Below are 3,871 nucleotides of genomic sequence, written 5' to 3' on the forward strand. Positions count from 1 at the left end.
TTCGTGTAACGTGTTTATAACTTGATGTAGTTAATAATATTATTATTAGCATTGTAGTAATGCATTGTCCGTTCTGTGTACTGTCCGTTCTGAATGTCATCCACTTTGTGTTAAGTTCGTCTGATGTTATATTGTTTAAGTATATTTTATTAGTTTGTTCGTTCGTAATATACTGTTGAATAACAGTATTGTTATTGTAATAGATTGTTTATAAATGTTATTAAATAATTTGTAAATGCTTTAGAGACCTGCAGAATCTTGTTGGCATGCATAGGTATGTATATACATATATTTAAATTATAAATGCAATTGCTCGTTTCATTTTATTGTTTGTTATTCAGTCATATTGTTTGTTATTAAGTTTGTTTGAGTACTCTAGTAATTTCCTTTTACTTTGCTGTGAAACTAATGAATCATGCTAGTAAAATGTATATTTGATGTTGTAATGATATCCTTCTTTAATCATTGCTGTCTGTGTTTGTCTACATTTGTATATGTGTTAAGCATTCAGTAATAGCTGATTTATGTCTTCAGATTGAAGCTTTGCATCGATTGTATATTGTAATATTAATAATAATATTTGTTTTTGCTAGATTGCTTCATTCTGAGATCAATGAGGTTTTATGCTAACATATATTTGTTGCATAGATGTTATGTCTGGCTGCAGGCATCTTGCTATGTGTCTAGGTACATTGTATATGTATTATATTATGAATGTATTGTTCGTTCGTTTGCTTTACATTATTGTTTATAGTTATGTATTAATTTATTAACATTATGTTTGTTAATTGATTGTTTCTAATACATTCTGAGTAACTATACAATCTGTTGCATTGTTTCTTTAATAGCCAACATAGTTATCTGTTGTAAATCATTTCTATTGTGTGTTCATATTATTTATTATTAACAATGTTGTTGTGAATTGTTGTAATCATAGTATTGTGTATATATATGTGTGTATGTTATGGCTATTGTTCTTTGCTTTTTCTTTTGCAAAGAATAATGTATTGTAACACAATCTGTATATAATTGATATATCAGATTATGTTTACTATAATTGTTTCCTAGCATTCTTTAGTTAATCTAGTGCTATGTACAATTGTAGTATTTGTTCAACGTTTTATTTATTAATTGGTTTGTTAGGTAAAACGTTTTATATATTGGTTTTATTTATTTTATTTGAATCATTGTATAGATATACCTATTAGTATCTATCTGATGTATTTCATAGTATTATAATACTGTTCACACTTGTATTAATTGCACAGTGAGAGCAAATTAATTGTTTGTACAAGAATCAATTTAATAGTTTTATTTAATTATATGTATGTGCTCCATACTTGTTTTTATAGTTATTATCTGTGTATTGTTTGGTTGTAGTTACAAATTATATTACAATTATATTCGTATTATTGTATGGATATATTATTTATTGTTTTATGTATGTTCCAAAGTATTATTTTCGTTATTCATCACTTTTATCCATGAACTATAGTCTGGATTAATGAATTATTTTGTTATATGATGTGATAATTGTCTGTATATTATTTATTTTTGTATTAAACACTGTTAAGTTAATTATATTATCATATTAATATTATTTGCCAAGTATGAGCATTTGTTTCATAGTAGAATTATTATTTATTTAATGTTGAAGTTCAATCACACATTGTATTAACTTCTGTTATTTAGTTCTGATCAACATAGTTTTGCTTCATACTGAATGATTTACCTTTATGATCTGTTATGTCTGTCTGTAACTTCTATTACTTAGTCAGTACTTAGTCTGTGCATTTTGTTATTCTATTTTTTGTAGTGTCCATAGCATTATACTTTCTGTTCTGTTGTTTATAGTTAGTTATTAATTTTTTGTACATATTATCCATTTTCTCCCCTTCAATTCAAGAAGGTATTTCTTCAAAGAATTGGATATTTCTTTAACGTTTATTAATCATTGTTATAATATAATATTTATATATATAATTGTAATTGCTTCTGTGGTTCAATTTCTAATTATTAGTATTTTAAAGTAGTGTGTAACATTTGTTATGTTCTATAATGAGTAATTTAAATGTTATTACTATTATATCTTTGTTACTGTTAACGTTTGTCAACTTATATAATGTGTATTTTGTTTGTTATAGTAGATAAGTACACATTATGTATAATATACAAGTTTTGTTTGCACTCATTATCTTTTATTAATAATTGTTCATAACTATGAATGAATATTTTGTTTTTGTGTTGAAAACATATGGTAATTCGTTTGTTTCCATATAATATTCGTTTAATAACATTGTAATTATTATTTATGTAGTGCTTTTAGTAAATGCACTGAGTTCTATTAAGTATGCTCACATCCATTATTACCTATTTTATATTATACTGTCCAAGATAATAGCTTAAACATTTTATTAATTTATTTAATCATATTATATTATGATTGTTTTTGATTGTAATTATTATAATAATGTGTTCATAATAATAATATTTGTATTATTCATTGTAATAGCCTTATCAGCTTAATACTTTGCTCCTACAAGCTATGTTGTCACAATGTAAATTTAATAATTGTTTGTTAAGGTATATACACTGTACAGTTGATGTTACTGTTGCAACTTCGAAATTTATTATATAATCAGCTGCCATGATAACACGTTCTGTATAGTTAAGTTGTATTGATGCATTGTTTTGAGTATAATAGAGATATAATTCTTTTGTTTGTTGTTAGTATACATTTACACAATTGTATTAATGTGTAAAGTAGTATCATTTGTTTAATAATTATAATTTTTGCACTTGTCTTGTGCTGTAATCAGTATTTATGTGTTATAACATTATTCTTTTGTGTGTAGTTAGTTTATACACTCTATAGTGTTGTTTTTTGGTTTGTAGTTATTCATTATACTTTTGTATATCTGTACTTGTCTGTATATCTTAGATATGCATATTATATTTAGTATCTGATAAGTAATTGTGATATCCAACATGTAACCACTGAATCCAATATGTTACATATAATTGCTCAACCATGATATGTGTTATTTATTATATTGTTCTGTATTTGTTCCATTAGTTCTATCCATATTATTATTATTATTATTGTTGTTATTATTGTTGTTATTATAGTGTCTGCAATTGTATTATTGTTTATAATACATGTTAAATGTTTTATTTAGTTGATTTAATATACTGTTTAGCATATATGTGCTCAATTTGAGCATTAATTGTTTGGCCATGATATTACTATATGTGTTATTATTTGATTCATACTATAACATATGTGTGCTTGTTGACAGTGTCAATCATTTGTACTATTGTAATGTTAATAGCAGAAGAGTAGCATTTACTTTATTAATCTCTTTAACATTTGTCTATAGTATGATCAGTTAATTTATTATAACATAATCTCCATGATATTATAGAATATTTTAGCATTTAATAATCACAGTAAGTGATACTCATTGTAGTTTCAACATTGCCTGCATAGATTACATTACTACTGGGCCAATGATCATAATCACTAAGATGATGATCATATAATGTCTGGGTTGTATGTAGTATAGTAGATTGTGTGTCTGTAGTGTATTGATTTGTGTTTGGGATACTCAGACAAGTGAGTCAAGTTCTGCATCATAGTATGCTGTGTGTGTGCATGTGATGCATAGAACTGTATAGAGCATAGACATAGTAGAGTGTAGATAAAGTGTAGGCAGGGAGCTCAAGACTCATAACCTGTTAAGAAAGGGGAAGAGAGGTTATGTGAGAGGCTTAGAGGGATCACACAAAGAGGGGGGGATAGTGGACTCAGCTTGCTCTCTTGCAGCTTACTTCATTGTCTGTTGATTAGTTAGTCTATATATACTATGTA

Source organism: Fomitiporia mediterranea, assembly GCF_000271605.1.
Source record: "Fomitiporia mediterranea MF3/22 unplaced genomic scaffold FOMMEscaffold_14, whole genome shotgun sequence".
Taxonomy (NCBI): domain Eukaryota; kingdom Fungi; phylum Basidiomycota; class Agaricomycetes; order Hymenochaetales; family Hymenochaetaceae; genus Fomitiporia; species Fomitiporia mediterranea.